Here is a 23,333-nt window from a genome sequence, read left to right as displayed (position 1 = left end):
TATTAAATATAGAGTTTTATATTTAATAAACATAAAACCATGTCATCGACAAAGAAAATCTGGATGTCTTTAGCAAAGGAAACAATAAAATGCAAAGGAAACCTACAGAATGGGAGAAAATTTGTGTAAACATATATCCAATAGAAAGTTAACTTAAAAATATACAAGGAACTCATATGAGTCAATAGAAAAAAAAAAACAATTTAAAACTGGGCAAAGGACATATCTGGACAATTTTCCAAAGGAGATACACGCATGGCCAATAGCTACGTGAAAAATTGTTCAACATCACTAATCATCAGGGAAATGAAAATCAAAACCGCAATAAGCTATCAATAATACCTGTAAGGATGACTATTATCAAAAACACAAGAGATAATAAATGTTGGCAAGGACATGTAAAGAAGGGAACCCTTGTTCAATGCTGGAAATTTAAAAGGGTACTATGGAAAATAATTATGGAAATATTATGGCCATTATGGAAAAGCATGGAAGTTCTTCAAGAAATTAAAAATAGTGTGTCATATGATCCCATAATCCCACTTTGGAGTATGTATCCCCCCCAAAAATGAAATCAGTATCTGGAAGAGATATGTGCACTCCCATGTTCACTGCAACATTACTCACAACAGACGTGATATGGAAACAAAGTTGCAACTGACAGGTGAAAGGATAACAGAGATATGCCACATGCACATATAACAGAATTATTATTTGGCCATAAAAATTAGGAAATTCTGTTATTTCAGACAATATGGACGAACCTAGAGGATACTGTAGTAAGTGAAATATGCCACACACAGAAAGACAAACATTGCATGATTTTACTTAAATGTGGAACCAAACAAGTTGAGCTTATAGAACTGGACAGTTGTTGCCAGGGGCTGGTAGGGGAAGGCTGAGGGGAAATGGCGAGATGTCAGTCAAAGGGTACAAAGTTTTAAGATAAGAAAGTTCTAAGGATTTAATGTACAGTATGGTGACCATAGTTAACACTGTGTTGTGTATTTCAAAGTTAGGACAGTAAATCTTAGTGTTCTCAGCCACACAGCAAAAACAGTTTACTATATGAGGTGATGGAAGTGTTAATTAACTTCATTGTGATTGTCATTTCACAATGCAAATGTATATCAAATCATGTTGTCCTTAAATGTGTGTGTATAAAAATTTTACATAAAATTTTAATTTTCAGTTATACTTCAATAAAGACAGAAAGCAAAAACAAAAATAACAAAATAAAATAATAAAACAAGTTACCTTAAAATTTATATGGAAACACAAAGGCTGAAGAAAAGCCACAAAAGGGTTACTGTGGCACCTCAGCTAGGAAGGGAGAGAACATTATTTTTTTCATAAATAGTACCTGGAAATTGAATAGCACTAAAGGAAAAACATATCTTAACTCTTACCTTATACTGTGCATAAATTTCAGATGGACTGTGGATTTGATTGTGAAAAATAAAACAATAAGGCATTTAGAGAGAAATTGCAGGAGAACATCTTCCTGACTTGGGTGTGGCACATGGTTTTTTTTTAACATGAAACATAAGACAAAACTATAAGAGAAAAACATTTGTTAAATCAAACTATGCTATAATTATGATTTTGTTTTTATCAAGACACAGATAAGAGAGCTAAAAGGAAACCCATAGAGTGGAAGAAGATATTATCAATGCATATACCCAACAAAGAACTTATATCCCTAAATATATCAAGAACATTCATGCATCGATAAGAAAAAAAGACGTCCCAACAGAAAAATAATCAGAAAACTTGAAGAAATACTTCACAAAAAAGGATATTTGAATGCCCAATAAAACTTGTGAAAAATCTATTCAAATTCATTTGTCATCAGAGAAGTTCAAATTAAAATTATCACTCATTAAAATGACTAAAATGAAAAAGAGCAAAAAATACAAGTATTGACAAGGACATGGAGCAACTAAAACTGTCAAGTACTGATGGTAGGAATATAAACTGGTGCAAACATTTGGGAAAACTGTTTGAGAATATCTATAATAACTGAATACATGCATATTCTATGACCCAACATTTCCACTCCTAGGAGAACGCTTAATGCTATAAAATTGGGTTGTGATGACCACTGCACAATTATAAATGTAATAAATTCATTGAGTAATATTAAAAAACTAAAACATGTGTCCACCAAATAAATAAGTAATAAAATATTTCATAGCATCACTACTCATAATAGTAAAAAACTGGAAATTTCCAAGATCTCCATCAATGGTAATAAGTAAACTGCGGTACATTCACGCAACAGAATAGCATACAACAGTGAAGATGAATGATTTATATACATATAAGAATGTGGATGAATCTTAGCATAATAATGTTGACAAGAGAAGCCAGACACATGAGATCATGCTACCTGATTCCAACTATATAAAAAGTACAAAAGAGGCAAAATGAATTGCTGCTGGCATTTATCAAGATGGTAGCTACTCTTCTGGGGGGAAGATGATTGGAATGGGATGTGAAGTTGGGGGAGGTTGTTTCTGAAGAGCTAGTAATGTTTTCTTTCTTTCTTTCTTTCTTTTTTTTGTCTTTTTGCCATTTCTTGGGCTGCTCTCGCGGCATATGAAGGTTCCCAGGCCAGGGGGCTAATCAGAGCTGTAGCCACCGGCCTACGCCAGAGCCACAGCAGCGCAGGATCCGAGCCGCGTCTGCGACCTACACCACAGCTCACAGCAATGCCGGATCGTTAACCCACTGAGCAAGGGCAGGGATCGAACCCTCAACCTCATGGTTCCTTGTCGGATTCATTAACCACTGCGCCATGACGGGAACTCCTATTTCTTAATCTCTGTGCTGGTTATTCAGCTGGGTTCAATTTGTGAAAACTCATCAAGCAATGTAACTATATGTGCATTTTTCCGCAGGAATATTTTACTTTGATAAAAAGTAAAATTTAAAAACAAGCAAAACCAAAACCAAAAACTCCGATGCCTTGCAGGTGATTCAGGTATCTATACCTCAGCCTCATGATCAGCTAGCCTAGAGGGATGTCTATTGAAAGAGAAGCTTACTCACCCCGAGTGACAGAACCCATCCTAGTTTTAAATTCTATCAAAAATTATTTGCAGAAGTGCAAAACATATGAAAAATTATTTCTGCCTAATTAGTAGTCAGAGATTCTTTGCAAATTAAAAGAAGAAATATCATTTTTAAATATCGAATTAGAAATTTCTTTTAAGATCATAGTGAGTGCCACTGAGGGTGCTATGACTGAGTGCTGATATATTTTGGGTGAGGATATAAATTGATTCAACCCCACGTGGAAAGTACTTTGGTGATACACAGCAGGAATCTAAAAGTTATTCTTTCATCTAGTAATTTGTCTGGTAATATAAATCAGGGAAATAAGTTACAGGAAAAAAAAAAACCCTATGACTAAAGTTGTATATTAAAACACTCTTTATAAGGTGAAAGAAGACATTCAGATATCTGATAAAAAGATAATGATTAAATAAACTCTGGCACATCCATCAATTCAATAAAACATTAGGTAATCATTAAATATTGTGTAGGACTTTGCAATAACCTAGAAAACACTTGTTAGAGTACTGAATAGGAGAAAATAAACCAAAATAACAATTGCATCTTATTTGGGTATAGGATGGCCAATGCTTTCTTCCTCTTCAATTTATTTATATTTTCCAGATTTTCTTTACTGAGAAGGGGAAAATCAATTTTTTTTCAGAAGATAGTGATAATATGCCAGACAAAACAAAGATAGAAAATGATCTCTGACAAATTCTTTACTTAACTGAAAACAACTTCACATTTTAAAAAAAGTTGAATTTCTATATTTGCAACTGTCTACCGGTTTTTGGTTATAGTTTATTTTATGTATATATGTATGTATGTATGTATGTATGTCTTTTCTCCTTTTTAGGGCTGCACCTGAAGCATATGGAGGTTCCCAGTCTAGGGGTCCAATCAGAGCTGTAGCCTCTGGTCTACACCACAGCCACAGCAACACCAGATCTGAGCCGCATCTGCAACCTACACCACAGCTCATGGCAATGCCGGATCCTTAAGACACAGATCAAAGCCAGGGATCAAACCCGCAACCTCATGGTTCCTTGTCAGATTCGTTTCCGCTGCTCCACAACAGGAACTCCTTGGCCATACTTTAAATTTCACATGCCTGGAATAGACGTGGCTGTCCCCAACACCGCTACTCTGAAACAAGTGCCTGCTCCTGCGTGCTGTCAGTGCACTGGTGTCCAAAGCTGAAAACTCCATGGTTTCTTCTTCTCACTCTCTCTCTCCCTCCCCTTGAAACAGTATAAGCCCTCTATTCTACCAGAGAAATTTGCCTGGCATTAGGAACCTGAATACACCAGTCTCTCTTCTTGGTTCTCGATGTTCCTGCTTTAGTTCAAGCGCTTTAAAATCATGCTTGAACATGACCTCCTAGATGATTTTTTCCCCCAGAAGGGTCTCTCTGCTTCAGCCACAGCACTGAGTGGGGAACCAGGTTTGCACGGCTGGGTCTGGGGGGCAGGTGGCAAGCATATCCCCTGGGCATGGTACCTCAAGCCATAGGAAAGCTGATTACCAAAGTTGGTTTTGGCCCTCAAAGAGATCTTCCAGATGAACCACACGGGGACTAAAAACAAAGGCTGCGCAAATCACTCACGTACATTCTTTCTGGAGAACTGATTAAGACTGTTGGCCAGGGAGTCACAATGATACACATGGCTCCTTTAAATAAAGCTGCCCTTTGCAGTCTTCTACATCTGGTGGTTTACTTTTTCATTAGTATGTACTTTTGAAAGTATTATTAAGGTTTATTAGCATTATACGAATCATCAAATATTAATAATAGCAATAATAACATGAAGAATAATAATATTCATTATTCATATTACCCATTTGTTTATAGACTAGTGCTTATTGCCTTTTAAGCAGGTCAAATCTGAAAAATCGTTTCCAGATCAGCTTGGGCAAAAGGAGGCTCGGACATAAAATAATTTGCCCAAGGGTCACACAGATTTTTAAAATCAGGTTTGTCTGATTCCCAAATCTGTTGCTTTTGTATCACACCACATCCCCCACGTGTCTGCTTTTTAGGACAAGGTAGCTCTCCAAAATGCACCACGCAGACAGCTGACCTGGTGACCAGGAGCGCTGCGGTCTGGAGACTGGGAATGCATTTGCCTCCATTCCATTCCCAGCGAGTCCGTGGGCCACTCTAGTCCAGTCTTTCCCAATCGGCACTCCTCCTACTTAGAGAGAACTCAGAGCACCATGCCAATGTATTATTGATTCAATTTCAGGTTTTGCTTTTTAAAGATAAAAAGAGGACAATGGTCTAGATATGCTAAAGCTGATTATTTTTCATCAACTACAGCAAATAAAACATGAGATGGGGGTGGTGGATTATATGGTTTTGTCTGCCAAGTGATGACAAAAAATAATCTTGTGAGAAAGCACAAACCAGGCAACACAGATTATATTTTAGTCACCCTGTGGAACACTGGCCAAGATTTTTAAACCCTCCTGGAGAGAAAAAGGATGACGTGTCTGCTTCTAAGGAGGCAAGGAGGTAAAGCTACTTATATTGAGATTTTAGGGAAAAATGTACATAAAGACCAACATTAGGCTTGTAGGATTGCTTTATGGACCAACTTGTCTTCCCTTGCCTCTTATGTCACCTTAACACTTCTCTGTCAATCACACTACTTCTTGATCTTCAGTGGCACCTTGGGGAGTTCCTGGGGTGAGGTGAGGGATAACACAGAGGTTAATTTAGTCCTGCACCAAAAATTCACTGAGTGCCTGCCATGTACCAGATGTGCTCTGTGTTGCATGCTGAGGATAAAATGGTGAGTCACACATTCTTCCTGCCTTCAAGAAGCCTCTGCCTTGTCTCTAATGGGCTTGGGATTCAATACCTTCACAACCCTCTCAGAGCTGGGCTGAATCTATAGATGACTCCCGGAACCACTGGTTTTACTTGAATCGAGCCAGCTGAGACCGAGCTTGCCTTGGTTCTCGCCTCTCCCAAAACTTTTATTTAAGAAGTCATCTGCTGGCTGCAACAGACGCTGCTTTAATGCCCCCACCCCACGTTCACGTTCACACTTTCCTTTTCACTCTCCCATCTGTCCACATGCTATTTCCATGGCACCCTCCTGTTATATCCTAGGAGTGTGTGTGTGCCTGTGCATGCACACATGAATGTACTGCCTCCCCAACCAGAGCTTCCCACCTGTTTGAAGGTAGGGACCTTACTGTGTGGTTGAGACACGCCTTAGAATGTCTTCTTCAGTCAGTTTGGCATAAGAAGTTCTGTTGATCAACCGGGGAATTGGCTGAGAGACTCTGAGACCACCTATCTTGTGTAAGAAGACAGGTTGGCTAATCCAGAAGGGTTTCTCTGGGATGAGGCCACCAGAGGTGAAACCACAGGGCACTATTCAGTGGGGTGTTCACCTCTTGGTGTTTGACATGTTATCAGATGCTCATTTTCGCCAAGGGTGACCCATAGTGAGCACTGAAGTTCATTTATTAAAGTTAATTCAGTGAGAAAAAGAAGTCACATAGCACTAAATGAAAAGGGAATCTTTGGTTCTTCCCAGAATCTGGCTTGATGTAAAAAATTCCCGAGGTGCTACAACAAAGGAGAATGGAAGAATTCCTAGAACCATAGGGAAATGTGTAGCATTCTTATGAATAAAACTGTCCAATGCTAGTCCATCTTCATCTCTCTTTTCCTCCAAAGTTGTTCAGATTGTCTAGAGGTGAGAGGGAAAGGCTTTGAGGGGATTACCCTGTGGGATAGAATAATTAGTAGTGGACAGGAGTTTATCCTTACAAGGCATGGGAAGGAGCCACAAAGAAGAGGCCTGAGGGCAAACGCAAACACAACTCTCCACATTTAATTAGAAGCTTCCTTGCTGTGTAGCCACCAGAGAGCCAAGCAGCCTAAAGCCTCGCTGAATCCCGACCCAGTGCCCCCAAAGGCAGTTAGACTCCCGCCACTCTAGTCTTAATACCTCAGAGGAGTTCCACCTTCCCGGGAAAGCGAAAACCTGCACTCAAGTAAACTATGACTTGGACGGAGGAGGATATCCAGCTATGTCGACACAGCCTATCGGCTAAAAGTCAGGTTGCCTCATGTTGTTCTGGGCACACTATCTGGGTTTGAATCCTGGCTCCACTACTCGTTAAACAATTACGCTGTGGGACAACCTGCTAAACGTTAGTCTCCTCAGCGGTAATATGGCAGCAGCAATCCTCATGGAGCTGTTTGGAAGACTTGAGCTAGAGAAGCCAGGTAAGATGTTGAGCCTGACACCTGGCTCATGGGAGTGCTCTGTCAGTTTTGATCTGTCCCACTCTACTGGTCTCAGACTCAAAATGCGTAATGAATATACCATCCCATCCCCAGGTGGGGCAGGCTTCCCAGTCTTGCCACTGCACGGGTTCGAGCGCACGTGTTCTTCATGAAGTTCCTAGCCTGAAACTCAGGCTAGAAGAGGGATCTTACAACCTCCATATATGGAAGCAGTGTGAAGGCTGACTTGGAGATGTGTCCTTTTGAAATAATTTCCATAGCAAAGCAAGTTCTGCCCAGAGCTGGTTCTCTGGGGTCCTCTTCAAGAAAAGTCTTCTGCAGTCAAATCTGGTGTGAAAGCCCTGGTCCCATCTCTCTTGGAGATTCTCCTGTACATCACCATGTGGAAGGCTTGAAACGATCACGTAGTCAAGAAACCTATTTGACTTCATCTCACACAGTATCTCCACTATTTATTCTATTACAGCCCCTTTGTTAATATCTTAGAATCCAAGTTCTTAGGAAGACACACTGGAAATGGAGGACGATGTCAAAAACAACAATAAACGATGCTACTGGAAACAGCCAACATTCCTTTGTTCCAAATTCTCAGAAAACATTTCTAAATGCTCTCTAGTTAGGTTTGGCTACAAGTAAGTTCTCCTTCCACAAAATGATCCTACTGGCTGCATAACCACGTTCGTGCAGACTCTGCGACTGTTACAGGGGTCCTGTACTCCTAGGTGATCTGCCCGTTTGTGAAAAACCTTATGTGCTTACTACACACCAATAGCTTGATTTTGGTTTTGATTTTTTTCTGGAAGAAAGGTGTCTTCCTTGGAAAACAGATCATTTCAGCCCCATTCTACACCAGTATGTTTGCTCCTCTCACCCCCTCTTTGGGTGGTAATCTGCTCTAGAATCTGTTCCCATAGGTTTGGGGAAGAAAGAAAAGCCTCCAGTCCCCAGCACCCCCTCCCCTTTGCCTTCCAATGCCCCCGAGCAGCTGGTAGGGTTTACTGCTCTTCCCCGACACTGGCTTCGTTCTATACATGGAGTAAGATTGATTATCCTCATTCGAAAAACGTGACGATCCAGCGTGTGCCTTTGTCCCGCGTCCCCCGAGAGTGAGCTGGCATTGGCAGCATGCTGTAAAGGGGCAGCCCTTTGGGGGCCAGAAGCAGTGACAGTGGCAGTATGGCATAGACCGTGGGGGCCTCGCCACCCACCACCCACTCTCCTTGTCTGCCTCTACCTGGGGCTCCACCAGGTCAGGCTACTGCCTCACCGGACCATGCCGTGCAGAGAAGCCTGGTCCACCACCCCTGCCAGTCTGCTTGGAAAGCGGGCCACGTGGAAGCTCTAACCACAGCTGAAATGGCCTCTCACTCAAGGGCACCTTCCATTACAATCCCAGGTCTACACTGATGTTGAGCAAGATGTGGCTCCGTGTGCGTGCACACGTGTGCTCGTGCGTGCTACTGCATACACGTGTACACACAAATGCGCACCGTGTCTGACTGAGCAGCCCCAAAGTCAGGCTGCACAAACCTGGCCCGTGACGAGATTCTTGCTAGGCTCTCATTTTTCATTTCACCAGTTTCACCGAAATAAAAACTCAGAGCCCCCACAGTACTGAACCACCCATTCCAGAGCCAGCCAAGGTTTGGAACATAAAGAGAGCTGAACAAACCAGCATGTAGGCAACCCAGGGAAAGTAATTGTTCTTCTTAGCAGCCCGGCTGCTTTTCTGCTTAGCATCTGAACAAGTTAATTTGGAAACATGGCCTTCTGGAAAGAAATGGCACTCATCTCAGCATCCTGCGGATTCACAGCATCCTGCCCTTTCACCAGGTAGAAACAGTAAATTGTATTTGAAATCCATTTTTATTGAAGGAAAAAAAAAATTCTCTGCCCTGAGATGCACTCTTTTACCCGATGGCCATATTTAACCACAGTTGTCCAGCTTCGGAGGTCACTTTTTGCTCACACCTGTGTCTGGCAACCAGGGGGAGAATTTTACTAATTGAACCAGGAGCAGTTTAATTAAATACAAACTCACATAAAGACATTTGCCCTTTGCCAATCCTGAGCTTCAAGGGACTGATCTCAGCAGCCTCTAAATGAGACAAATCGGCTAAATTGATCCTGCTCCAAAGACAGGGTGCTTCATCTAGATCCAATCAATGACAGATTGAGGTGTGATGTGAGATGAGAGGAAGGCATCAGGCCACCACTGTTCCTGGGATGGAGTTGGGCTTCAAGGAGCAAAACCGCCTCTGTTTCGTGTTGGCTTTGTTGCCCCCTAAACACTGAGGCTGCTGAATCGTGGCTCCAGGACTGCCCTTTCTTCTGAGTGGAGGGAGAAATGGCAGTGGGCTCAGAAAAGAAGAGTCAGAGAAACATGATCCAGACATTGGGCCTTTTGTTCTGAGCACAGCTTTGCAAGTCTGCCTCGAACCCTCTATCACCAGTTAATCACCCAACAGCAGCAGAGAGGACCTGCTCCGTTTCTGGCACTGTGCTCGGTGATTCAGCGCATTACGTTTCACACCACAGACCTGAAAAGTCTGCTATGAAGTCAAACAGAGCAGGCTTGCCCGGAAGGGACTCCTGTCTTTCAAGGAGTAGCTGTGTGATTTGGGGTGAGGCAAATCAGCTCCCCTGAACCTCAGTTTTCTCATCTGTAAAACCCAAATAGTGAGAGTGATAATGACAGTGAAAGGATTAAATGTGACAATCCTCAAAAAAGGCACCTTGGGAAGCCATTACTCTCATTCCCATTTTACAAACAGGGAATGGGGCTCAGACAAGATGTTCTGTCTCAGACCTCACTGCCAATTAATCACAGAGTTAAGGGATCCAGATTCGTTATATGGGACATCCAAGTCCACGCACCTTCCCAATGTCACCTGGACACAATAAAACGTGATCCTCACATACTTTGTGCTGTATGCTCTGCACTAAGATCTGTAAAGAAAAAAAAAAAAAGAAAAAAAAAGAATACCTAATGACGTCATTTCTCATCTTAAAGCAGTGCAGACACTTACACATGACACTTACCATAAGCAGATGAAGAGCCCCAGAGGGGCTCCGTGTGACCAGGGAGAGGGCTGACTCTATTCCTATCTCCATCCTTTCCCACACACCAGCCTTGAGTCTTGGGAACATTTGTAGTCACTTCTTACTGACACCAAAGGCGATAAACCCTCCTTCCATGTTTAACATCCTCACTTGAGATGAGTAGATGTTTCATGTAATATTTATCCTCTTCTTTCTTCTCCCACTGTCTTCCTTCTCCCTTCATATCCCTTTGATTAGTCTTATGTTGCTGATGAGCAGATTTTTCCCTTCTCAACATGCTAATTAATTTTGGGGTGGGGGGAATTTTATACATTGGTTCTTTTCTTTAAATTGTTGTCCAACTGAAAAGCTCAGAACAGAGCTTGGTATTTATTAATGGCTCAGAAGTTGGCTGTTATTATCATTAACCTTCGTCTTTCCTGACTCTTCCTGAACAACTGCCTGAGCAATAGCTGGATGCTTCTTGTCCTAAAATAAGTTTCTCCTTGCTGCTCTCCAAATGTCTGTGCTCTTATGATGAATTTCTGACCTCATCAGTATATATGATGTATATCTGAGCATCACATTACATTTCTGGTTTTGAGATCCAATAGCTTTATGGGTTGTACAATCCATGCTCTTTTCCACATGCAGATCCTTCCAGGTATATGTCCTGGATTGCGCCAATGTGGCTCCGTTCCAGATTCCAAGCACCTCAAGTCAGCATCACTAAGGCCCTTTTCCAAAAGAATCACAACTGGCAAGAGATGAGAAGCTCTCTTTCCACCAATAAATCATGTTTCAAGGATATCCTTACAAAATACCTGCAACAGTTTTGGTGTTTTGGGGTTTTTCCCCCTGGGATTTTATCCAAAAAAAGGAATATGGTGTCAATAACCCAACTCCAAAGCTATCATCAGCCTCCTTTGTGCCCTGAATCTGAATTTCATCAAATGTATCTCTTGAACCCATACCCTAAGAGTTAATAAAGTTACCACCCATAACCTCCATGAGTGTTTTTGTTTGTATTGCCCTATAATTGGCATCAAGAGACAGAGGCTTTAAAGTGTGTATCCACTTCTCTCCAGGAACAAAATGGTCCTTTGGGAAAATTAGTACCACAATGGCTACTGACAGATAATCCAGTCCAAGTTCCTCAATTACAGACTGAACTTAAGGTGCCAACCAGTTTCATGATTTGCCCAGAGCTGTGACAGCATTTTATCAAATCTGCATGTCAGTATGTTTGTATGTTTATTATCATCTTCATGCCCTGTATATAAAATCATAAAATATAATCGACTAGGAATTCTCATTGAATGCCCTCATCTTGTGAACGAGGAAACAGAAGCATAGAGCAAAGTACTGAGGGTGACCTCACATGGGGAACCAGCAAAAGAACTGAAATCCTGGTCCCAACTCCCTCCCTGGAAATTTTGCACAGATAGTGCCCCCCTCTGTATGGTCCATGGACACCGTCGGGTGTTGAAGAAAATCTGCTTGCCCGTTAGACTCATGATTCCTGGCAGTAGCTTAGGAATCTAAAAGCCTCTTCCTGGAGATCTTCTGGGTGCTGACATGGCCATTTTTTAAATGCAGATTTGAGTGCCTCATGCCATGACAAGACAATTCTTGCCTTTCCCCTGTATCGTAGCTCTTTATAGGGAAAGCAAACAAGACCTCTTGTAACTTTCATCAGATGTCCACTTCTTGTGATTTTTTTTTTTTTTAACATCCCAACCTTCCATTAAATAAGTGTTCCCTTTCCTCTTAGAAGCCCTCTTCCTGTGATTCTTTCCTGAGCCAAGAGAAGGCTGTCAGAGGCGGGCAGCACGTTCCTTATGTTCTCTGCCTTCTGATTACTGTCATGGCTCCTCTTCCACTTTGGTTTCCTGCTCAGTTTTTCTTATCATGTTCTGCCTGCTCAGTTTACTGCAGGAGCACTCTAAGGATCCTTTCTTTGCACTCTTTTGGTGCCTATTCTAAATGTTCACAAATTTGGGCAGCAAATGAGAAGAGCTGATGGATTTGAGTAAAGGAGAACCTTCTATGTACATTTTGTTTATTTACTTAGTTATTTTTGGCTGGGCCCACAACATTTAGAAGTTCTCAAGCCAGTGATCACATCCTCATTGTAGCAGTGGCAACGTTGGATCCTTAGCCCAGTGAACCGCCAGGGAAACTCCTCTATGTGAGCGGCAAGGCATTGGATCCACTTACCCCATATCAACGAGATTATGAACCCAGACAGGAGGCTGGCTCTCCAGATTCTCAGATCATCATCCATGCCTTGAAACAACGCTGCCTATATGGGCTCATAAAGACTATAGTTGCCACTTATTGAGCATTTCCTGTGTTTTAGGTGTTGTGTCTAGTGCCTTATTCACATTACCTAATTTCATTACCATAATGATCTTATAAGGTAATTATTTTTATTCCCATTTCATAGATGAAGGAAAAGAAATTGAGTGCCTTGCCAAAGATTGCACAAGCAAGAGCCTGACTTTGAATCTCATGTCAACTGTGCCTACATTCATAGTTATTGCACGTCAGAAGTAGGAATTGCAAGTAAAAATGAAAGGACCCATCAGTGGAAACCAAACTGCTGAAAGAACAAGATTAGAGGTTAACCTGAGAGCCACGTGCCAAGTACTAGTCTAAGTATTTTACATGTGCTAGGCAATATAATTCTCTAAGCAACCAATTAAATAGTTACATTAACACCCCCACTTTATAGATGAGAAAATGGAGGCAGAAGGGCTAAGTATCTTGCTCAGAACACACAACAGGTCACACAGCTAATAGGTGACAGAACCAGGACTCAAACCTAGAGTCTGTTTCCGAGATGGACTCCCAAGCAGTAATCAACACTCTCTCCCAAATCCATCTGCTGGTTAAGAACAATCTTCACATACTTTAATATATTTGAACACAATGTTATAAACAAAGTTTATCAAAATGTGATTCTTTTTTCCATCTCAAAACAAGAAGGCACACCTAATTTATTTTCAAGTTATTCTCTTCTATCAGTATTTAAAGCTATTAATAAAATTCAGTGACTAGTGATGAGGAAGTGCTGTAAGATCTCACCAAGTGATGGCTTGGTTCACAGATTATGAGGGGTGGGGTTGGTTGTGGTATTGTAATGAATGTTAGCAGATCTTTTCTGGGTTTAATAGTTTTAGGGGATGTCTGTGGTGAATTCTAAATGGATCAATATGACATCCATATTGTTTTTTACTGATGGTTGCTGCACATATTCCCTTGGAGTAGTTGAATGGAACTCACAAGTGTATGTATGAAAGTCTTCTAGTTACTATTTGACAAATCAGGAGCATGTAAAAATGGTAATTACTGTTTTGTGGATGTTCAAAATGCAAGCACAATATATACCATGGAGAGGTTTTTCTCTAATAGGCAATCCAGAACACCTCCTACATGCATACTTTACTCTCAGTTCCAAGGTAAAGAGAAATATCTAATATGGCAGGAGAATGTCTAACCTGTTTTATTCAAAAAATGAAATGGCAGATCATACCATATTCTGTAGAATGGAAAAATTCTCTCCCTGACCAAACTTTGGTCAGGCTCTTCTGAGCTTTCTATTTTTTATATTGAAGTATAGTTGATATATAATATTACATAAATTACAGGTATAAATTACAGTTATACCTGGATAGCTATAGTTACATCTGCATAACTCAATTTTAAAGTTTATACGCCAACATTTACAGTTATTATAAAATATTGGGTCACATATTCCTGTGTCAAATATCATTGTAGCTTATTATATATATAATAGTTTGTACCTCTTATTCCCCTACCCCTCTATTACCTTCTCCCCACTGGTAACCACTGGATTGTTCTCTGAGTTTCTTTTTTATTATTTTCATTAGTTTGTTGTATTTCTTAGAGTCTATATATAAGTGATATCATAAAGTAGTTGTCTTTGTCTGACTTATTTCACTCAGCATAATAACCTCCAAATCTTAAAATGTGTATGGAAATACAATGGACCCTGAATAGCCAAAACAATCTAGAGAAAGAAGACCAGAATGGGAAGAATCACATTCCCTGACTTCAGACTATACTATAAAGTTACAGTAACCAAAACAGCATAGTACTGGCATAAAAACAAACACATAGATCAATGGAACAGGATAAAGAGCCCAGAAACAAACCCACATATTTATGGTCAATTAATTTATGACAAAGGAGGAAAGAGTATACAATGGAGAAAAGAGAGTCTCTTTAATAAATGGCACTGGGAAAACTAGATAGCTACATGTAGAAGAATGAAATGAGATAATTCCCTAGCTCCATACATAGAAATAAACTCAAAATGTTAAAGAACTAAATGTAATACCATACACCATAAAACTCCTAGAAGAAAACATAGGCAGAACACTCTGACATAAATTGTAGCAATATTCTTTGAACTATATCTCCTATGGTAAAGGGAAGAAAAGCAAAAATAAACAAGTAGGACCTAGTTAAACTTAAAAGTCTTTGTACAGCAAAGAAAACCAGCAACAAAATGAAAAGACAACCTACTGAATGGGAGAAAATATTTGCAATGCTATGATAAACAAGGGGTTAATATCCAAAATACACAAACAGCTCATATAACTCAGCATCAAATAAGCAAACAACCAGATTGAAAAATGAGTGGAAGACCTGAATAGACATTTCTCCCAAGAGGAAATGCAGATGGCCAGCAGGCACATGAAAAGATGCTCAACATTGTTAATCATCAGGGAAACGCAAATCAAAACCACATCGAGCTATCAACTCACACCTGGCAGAAGGGCTTTCATCAAAATGAGCACAAATAACAAATGATGGCAAGGATGCAGAGAAAAGGGGCCCTCTTACCTTGTTCGTGGGAATGTGAGTTGGTGCAGCCTACTGTAGAGAACAGTATGGAGGGTTCTCCATACCACAGAATGCAGCAATTCCACACCTAGAATTTGAAAAGATATACACACCCCAATGTTCACATCAGCATTATTTACAATAGCCAAGATATGGAAACAACCTAAATGTCATTTGACAGGTGAACAGATAAAGAAAAGTGTGTGTGTGTATATATATATGTAGTGGACTATTACTCAGCCATAAAAAGAATGAAATCTTGCCATTTGCAATAACATTGGATGGCCTAGGTCCTCTTTTTGACTGGCTCCTTTACTGGAATCCCATGTCCTTCTCTGCAGTGTCCAGTTCTAAAAAGAATCCTAAATCAGTTTAATCCCCACCATCGATGTGTCATCACCTTCAATATCTGATCAAGTTCCTTATCCTCCACCACCTCCCAGGTGATATCTGATCACCCTGGCCTGTATTTAGTATGAATCTTGTTAGGTCAGGTTAACCAGAATCCTCCTTTACTCCTGGTGTATCCTCTTAGTAATTTTTCATCTACCAACACTTCCCCCACCATGCTCCTTCGCTATAAATTTTCCTTGTTGTATTTGGAGTTAAACCCAATCTCTCCCCTGATCACAAAACTTTATTACAGTAAGTAGCTCCCCTTCAATAAAGTCTTCTTTATCTTCTTTTAACAAGTGTCATAAATATTTTCTTCTTCATATATTCTCTATAAATGGTCTGCCTGTGGTCTCCTTTGTATTTATAAAATTGGTGGGGCAAGGCTCAAAGTCACCTTGATCCCAAATTACACATAAATTGCAAAGATAAAGTCCATTTATGTACAAGCTCACTATTCGGCATCACTTCTAACAGACCACAATGAAAATGCAGTTCAATATTGCAAAGCTCATCCTCGCCAAGAATTGGAGAGCTGGAAGTTTTAAAAAATACATGCCCTAAAAAGCAGGTGCCCATCTTCACCACAGCAAGATTAAAGCTCCAGGAGTTTATGTGGCCTGGACTGCAAAGAGAGTGGAATGAATTTCAAGAATCCACTGACTTTCAGACTCTAAGAGGAAAAAAAATGGAAGTATTCCTACTCCCAGTCCACTTTCAATCCCCTAACATGGATCATGAGAAGAGGGATACATCTAATAGGTAATTGCACAACTCTTCAAGTTTCATTGGATGTGTGATAATGATAAAGGGGTGGTGTTTATCAGGTGACTCTGCCCTGGAATATCCTTTCACTGTTGATCCCTGGCAAAGTACCAGACACTATGACCCAAGCCAAGTAGATGATTAAGTCAGACAGTTAATAAGTACATACTGAGACTCCTGGCAGGATGAAGTAGCCAGGATAACTAGGGCACATGACCACCTTAGATCAGCATGCTGGACACCGATCGGTGAAATCACTTACCTTGCTAACCACCACTCCACATGCCAGATGCCTGATGTCCTGTAACCTACATCAACCACCGTGGCACGTCCACTTCTGAGCTTCTTCCCTGCCATACCATGTGTTACCCTACCACCCTCATTCACTACCACCTCGTGGAAATACTAGCTAATTATTTCTCTCTTTTCTTCCCTATTGGCTGATGCACTCACTCTTGGAGACCAGGAACCAATTTTCAAATACACATGGTATAATAAGTGGCTAAGCACATGTGTCAGACTTCCCACATTCATAACCTAATTCTGTGACTTCTTCTTCCTATACCTATGACCTTGGGAGATTTGCTTAGTCTCACCAAGCCTCAGTTTCACATCTTTAAAAGAGAGAAAATAACAACTATATCTTAGGTTTATCCTGTAAATGAGATAATAATGCCACATACAAAGGGTTAGCAGAGTGTCTGGCAGCCAGTAAATGCTTAGCAACTAATGAGCCCCAATTCACAACTCTGGACCTCTCCTATGGCTTTGCATGTGTCACTGGTCTCTTATAACTACCTTTTTATGGTATTGTGATCACCCCTGTTTTGTGAGGAGGAGACTGAAGCAAAGAAAGGTGTACAGCAAGACTAAGATTGTGAAGCCAGTTACGGCACAAACAAGATTTGAAGCCAGAATCTGTGCTCTCAATCTCCCCTAAAACCAAGTCCAGTCTGATAACCACATGGGAATATTCCGTGTAACTCTCTCAGGACTTAGGTGTCATAGACTCTAAGGCACCATCTGCATTGGAAAATGATGCCACAATGAGTAAATACTATTCATCACTTACATGTCATATGGAAGCAGGCCTAATTTTTAAGAGCAGCTGAGGTTCGGTGGAAGCTCTGCTTGAGGCCAACAGTATAAAAATTCTCCCTCCTCTTGTCCCTTGTTCCATTTTAGTTCATCCTTCAACAGACAATGGGAATGTGCCCTGAACATACAGAGGTACAGAGTAAGCCTCTATCGGGATAGCACCTGCCTCCACTATAGCCTTTAAGCGAAGGCAAGTGGGAGACAGACATTCACACGCTGCTTCAGGACAGAATGATGACTCCCAGGAGGGACACAAATACAGAGGCCTGGTCCCTAGAAAATCAAGCCACAGCACATCAGCTTCTGACACAATGTGCCCTGATGTTTGGATACCTTAAGAATTGAGGTCTCCTGGAGTTCCCGTCGTGACACAGTGGTTAACAAATCCGATTAGGAACTATGAGGTTGCGGGTTTGATCCCTGGCCTCGCTCAGTGGGTTAAGGATCTGGCGTTGCCGTGAGCTGTGGTGTAGGTCGCAGACACGGCTCGGATCCCGCGTTGCTGTGGCTGTGGGGGAGGCCGGCAGCTACAGCTCCGATTTGACCCCTAGCCTGGGAACCTCCATATGCTGTGGGAGCAGCCCTGGAAAAGGCAAAAAGACCAAAAAAAAAAAAAAAAGAAGAAGAAGAATTGAGGTCTCCATAAAGAAAGAAGCAGGATGCTTGTAAAGCAAGTTAGGGCTTTGACCCAAAGTCGCCCCAAAGCATCCACCTACAGCTACCATAGCTTATTCTTTCCCCTACGTTATCTTTTCTGACTCCATGTTTCCAAAGAACCAAAGAAAAGTAAGGCCCCCTGAGGAGTTAAATCTATCTGAATAATTTTTGCAGACAAAGTTTGAGAAACAGAAAAGCAATTCTGAAAGGAAGAAATAGATTTTAAGGCACAGAACTGCCACCATGAGACTTCCAGGGACACACTCAGAAACCCTGCTGCAAAACTGACTTTCTTCAGATAATAAGACTCCTTCAAGAAGCCCAGAATAGTTAAATTCATCACCATAATTTAATTGTACAGGTTATTAAAGAGCAGTTCGCCTCCCCTCTTTCTCCGGCGCTGCTTTTGTGTATTAAACTCAGACTAATCAAATTGGGGATTCCAAGAGTACTGTACTAGTCATCCTCATCCCTTTTAATTTGTTTAATGGCCTCCTGTGTGTGTGTGTGTGTGTGTGTGTGTGTGTGTGTGTGTGTGTGTGTGTCTTCTGACTGGCTGGACATCGCTGTGCCTTACCAGGACATGTAAATAAAGAATGGGTAGGGAAACTTTTGCAGAAAAGAATCAAGCGTGCCTCCATTCTGAAGTCACATTTGATGTTTGAGTAATTCAGGGGACGTGGACGGAAAGCAACGGCGCTGATTATTTCTGCTGAGCGGTCTCCGGACCCAGGAGAAGAGAGAGGGCGAAGAAAGGAAGGAAGGAAGAAAGAAAGAAAAGGAGTCTGAATTTACACTCACCGCTTCAAAAGCCCTTTTGTCCTCAGCCAACTTCTCCTGGCTGAAGATGCAGTATTTGCCAAAAAGTCGCCTGCAAGAAAGCACACACCACAACAAAAGTATAAAACAGTCCATTAAAGGACGCTTTTTCTGCCCACCCCCACCTTCTTTTAATAATTTTTCTTTTCCGTGAAAGACATATTTTGAGAAAGTGGCACTTAGCACTCGACAATGCTGACGGGGCTTAGAAAAGATTCACCTCGTTAGTAAAGCTTTGAGCTCCATGGGGCTGTTTGGGTCAATTGTCTTTTCACCTGGCTTGGCCACCAAGTCAACGTGAACTAAGAATAGGAGTTATTTAGCATGTAGAACCCGTCGAGAGCAGCCTCTCTGAGCGGTGGTCTGAGGGGAGTGAGAATGGCTGTCTTGTTTGGGTGGTTGTTTTTAGCGGCTCTTACACATTCAGACTTTCTGTCCATTCAGCCAGAGGGGCCACGTGTCCAAAACCTGAAAGGGGCTAGTGCTTTACAGCAATGTGGTTCAACTTGCCTTTTCATAAGAAGGGCAGTTTAGGCAATTTTCTAGCCAGTTTCAGGACGTTTCTCACACATGAATGTTTTTAAATATTTATATTTTCAGAAGGGTGCTAAAACACCAGGCTAGGGTGTGGGTTGTGTGAGCGGGTAGGGAAGGAGGAGGGAGTAGAAATGAACAAAGCGTGATCAGTAACTTCTTCCATCACAGGCTGCGTGGACACCTGCTGAAAAGTCGCAAGTCTAGTGAAATCACTGGTTGAATGTTTTGGTCTCTGTGATGCCAACTGGCTGACTTTTCCAATGAACTGACCAGTTGTTTGGGCATTTTTCAGCAACAATCTGAATTATTTAGAAGCAATTATCCCACTGGTGGATGATCAAAGCCTGTGCTTTCTTTCTCTTTCCTTCCTGGGCACCTGCTTTTGTGGTCCATTTTAATACTAATTAGTTCCCAACCTTGGGAAGGTATAGTTCGGTTTACTTCAACAAATATTTTACTGAACACTTGTCATGCACCAAGCACTCTGCTAGCCTCTGGAGAAAGAGCAATAAAAAGAGGTGGATGCTACCATCAACAACTTTTGGATTTAACAGTAGACAGACACGTTTTCAAAGCAATGCCACGACAAGAAACTCAGAGTGGTGTGGGGCAGGGGGCTTTCGTTCAATCTGGGCTCTCAGGAATGGCTTCAGGGAGGTGAAGACTGGGCTGACTTTTAAAGGACGTGAAGGAATAAACAATGAGAAAAGAACTCCGGGAAAAAAGAATTACGTAAAGAAAGGCAAAGAAGCATACAATACAGGGATTAGCAGTTTGGTAGAACCGGAACACAAAATGTGAGGACAGAAGAAGGATAGAGTGGAAAATAGGACAGGGGACAAACGTTGGAGAGTCTATCCTTCATCTTAGAGCATCTCTGCTTCATCTCAAGGGCATCAGGGAGCCAGTGAAAGGTTCAAGCAGGGGTGTGAGGGGGTCCGATCTGAATTCTTTTAGATCCTCATGTAAATGGATTTGAGGACTGGACATGGGAGACTGGTTCACGGACTTTTGCAACCATTCCAGGAAGAAAGAATGATTCTCAGAATGAGAGAGTTGGTGGTTGGCTTGTAGAAGAAGATTCATGTTTGTCAAGTGTATGGCAGGTAAGCCTGGCAGGATCAGGAGAGGGGAGAGGCTGGAATAATTCCCAGATTTCTGGCTTAGACTGGTGACAGTGACAGTGACCAACAGAGGGCCATCAGAAAGGGTGGTCTGAAGGTGGAGGGGGGAGATAAAATGAATAGGGGGCATACTGAGTTCTGATGCCCACTGGACAGTGGAGATACGGCTCTGAGTTTCCAAATACCTTTGATTTGAGCCCTGTTTGCCCAATGAGACCACCATTTCCCCTCAAAGGGGTGAAAATACACTGGGGCAGGGGGAGGGTACAAAGCACTTAAATATTATAATGGTGTGTAACTCTTCAAAGGACCACAGCACACAAACATATTTATGCTCTATTTCTGGTACTAAAATTTTATGGCAGGGGAAGGAGAAGATGGGTGGCTAGGAGGAAAAACAAAACCTAAAAAAGCTCCTTGGGAGGGCAGCCCTGAACCAAAGGTGGAGAAACGTTGATTTAAACTATGGTTTTATTGTAGGGTGTTAAAAGCTGAAAGGGAGTTGACTTCCCTAGCTAAAAGAGAGTTTGGACCAGGATTTGAATCAGCTTGCTTACTGACATGCAGATTCCGGGACTTCTACCTCCTAGGATACTGATTCAGAATCCCATGTGAGTACAACCCAGGAATCAAATCTTAAATAAATTGACTAATTGCTTCTTACTCCCTGTCCTAACCAATTAAAAAATACAGGGAGCTGAGATTGGATTAGGAGGCATTCTCTCTATAATGGTGGGTATGAAATTGCAAAGACAAGAAGCAGTGTAAAAGCACCAGCAACTTATAAGTGAAATTGGGGAGCAAAGGTTTTCTAAATCTTAAATGGGCAACACATCGGTAAGTAAGAAAGACAGAGGTGGAGGAAGCTCCGGCAATGTTGCTGCTGTTGTTTTCTGCTTGAAAAACGGTGTAGATTGGAAAGCAGAAATTAATCCACTGGCAGACACTGGTCCTCAAGGGGCCTGCAAGATTGCCCTACATAAATCATGAGCGTGCCAGCATGATGTTCTTTACTCACCCAGCAAATGATATTCTTTATCAGGCACTGCCTAACTCTGGAGTTGCTCAAAAACTCATCAGATGTATCATTTATGAAGACTGCATGAGAGATATGCAACCCTGCCCCCAACCCCAACCCCACAGGTGTGGAGAAGAGTTAAGACAGATTTAGGAAAGTGCTAAAGTGGATTTGGGAAATGCCATAGGCTCAATTGAGCTTCCCTATGAAGAAAGGGAGGAGCTCCCCCATTTTGCCACCGTGTCAATCACAGGGATGCTGCTGAGTGTGTGTATTAATTGCCCAACACCCTCTTCCAATGGTTGTTTCTGCCAGATAGTCAATAATAGCAGTGTTGCCCTCCTGCTACTTTGTTTTAATCTCATGGAGGCGGAGAATTACGTGACTGATCGGTTTTTCCCTCTTCCTTTGGGCTGCTTAAGAAGCCAAAGCCAGACTTGCTCACCACCAATAGTAAGTAGTGGGACCTCAATACTCTGTGTTTTTATTAGCCCTGTTCTTGCTGTCATTTCATGTCTTTAAACAAAAAGTAAGCCAGGGCTCCTGTGTTTATGAGTCTTTAAGAGACTTGTAAATGAGGTTAAGGCATTATGTTATCTGGAGGTTACCAGCTGAGCAGGGATTAGTTATCTGATTGACCCACCATAGCTTAGGGCAAAGCTGCAAATAAACAGATATGAAATAGGTAACCTCTGCAGAAAATGATATGGGAGGGGTTGAGCAGGAATGCTGAGGGTCAAGAGGACCAATTCTACTCAGTTCTCCTCATGTTATAGCATGAACATGACTGGTTAAGAGTTTTTTTCCACTGACTTGATTCAGGGATAGCACTTAACCTAAACAGATCAGGTGAGAAAACAGGAGACATCTCCCAGAGTTTTGGGGAGAGATAATCTTCCTTTCTTTAATTTGATTTAGTGGTGATTTGATGTGAGGTTTGGAACCACAGCAGCCACCTTGCTACCATGAGAGATGTTAAATTCCTGGCATATTGCTTTGTACCTCCATTTCTCTTCTTTTGCTAAGACTGTCTTGTTTCCTTTGAAAATAGATCCCTCTTATCCCTGTGTCTTGAGTAGGATCCATCTCATCTTCAGCTCCAGATCGGTTGAGTTGGATTTTCTGTCCCGTGTCAAAGAGCTGTAATTAAGAAACAAATCAAAAAATAGAGTAAGAAATGTAAAATAAAGACAAAGCTGGGTTTAATTCAGGAAATGCATCCACTTGCTTCATGCAGGTCACTGATTTGGGTCTAAATTTTTCAGCAGCCAGTACAAAGAGAGAAAGATGAACAGTTGTTACACAGACTGAATGTTTCCGGCCCCCTCAAATTCCTAAGTTGAAATGCTATTCTTCAATGTGATAGTATTTGGAGGTGGGGCCTCTGGAAGGTGATTAGGTCTTGAGGGTTGATCCCTCATGAATGGGACTAGTGTCCTTATAAAATTAAAAGATTTTCTCAGGGAGCCCCTGAAAAGCTCCCTTTCCTTTTCCACCTATGAGGACACAACAGGCAAACAGCCATCTACGAACCAGGAAGTGAGCCCCCACTAGATACCAAGTCTTTCAGCACCTTGAGCACAGACTTCCCAGCCCCCAGAACAGAACTATGAAAAATAAGTTTTGGTTGTTTATACACCTCCCGTGGTGCTCTGTGATAGCAGCCAGAACA

General features: G+C 41.6%; 1 long non-coding RNA gene across 1 annotated transcript; it reads right to left on the bottom strand.

The window, feature by feature from the left end:
• On the bottom strand, positions 9,204 to 22,795 carry LOC110260782. Its single transcript, XR_002344190.1, has 4 exons — positions 22,664 to 22,795; positions 18,965 to 19,034; positions 15,251 to 15,338; positions 9,204 to 10,282 (listed from the first exon to the last, which is right to left on the bottom strand). It is a non-coding gene; the product is annotated as an uncharacterized LOC110260782 (long non-coding RNA).

This window comes from Sus scrofa, chromosome 5 (assembly GCF_000003025.6).
Source record: "Sus scrofa isolate TJ Tabasco breed Duroc chromosome 5, Sscrofa11.1, whole genome shotgun sequence".
NCBI lineage: Eukaryota > Metazoa > Chordata > Mammalia > Artiodactyla > Suidae > Sus > Sus scrofa.
The sequence above is the reverse complement of the archived record's forward strand: the minus strand, read 5'-3'. Positions and strand labels throughout refer to the sequence as shown.